Here is a 367-nt window from a genome sequence, read left to right as displayed (position 1 = left end):
GGGAACCACGCTCCACAGGCAACGGAGGCATGAAATACGGGACCTGCACGGGACATTTTCACCTCACCACAGGCATAATTTATATATTAAAAGAAAGGAGGCCATAGTATGTATACGTGCAGCAGCTCTGGTCGGAGGACACGAACGAGCGAGGTGGAGCCATGCACAGGGAGGGCTTGCCCGTCTACTGTCCCTCTGTTCTTGTCCCCGCCTTTCCCACGGTCACCTGCAGTCACGAAATAGATGAGCCGGCCTTGTCTCCATCTCAGGAAGTCCCATCAGTGTCCACAGCCGCGTTCTCGGGGCTCCCTGGGGCGGGGAGGCACCCCCGGAATCGAGAACTGGGAGCCCCGCGTGTAAACACATC

This window comes from Crocuta crocuta, unplaced genomic scaffold, assembly GCF_008692635.1.
Source record: "Crocuta crocuta isolate KB4526 unplaced genomic scaffold, BGI_CrCroc_1.0 scaffold129, whole genome shotgun sequence".
Taxonomy (NCBI): domain Eukaryota; kingdom Metazoa; phylum Chordata; class Mammalia; order Carnivora; family Hyaenidae; genus Crocuta; species Crocuta crocuta.
This window is presented reverse-complemented; position numbering follows the sequence as displayed.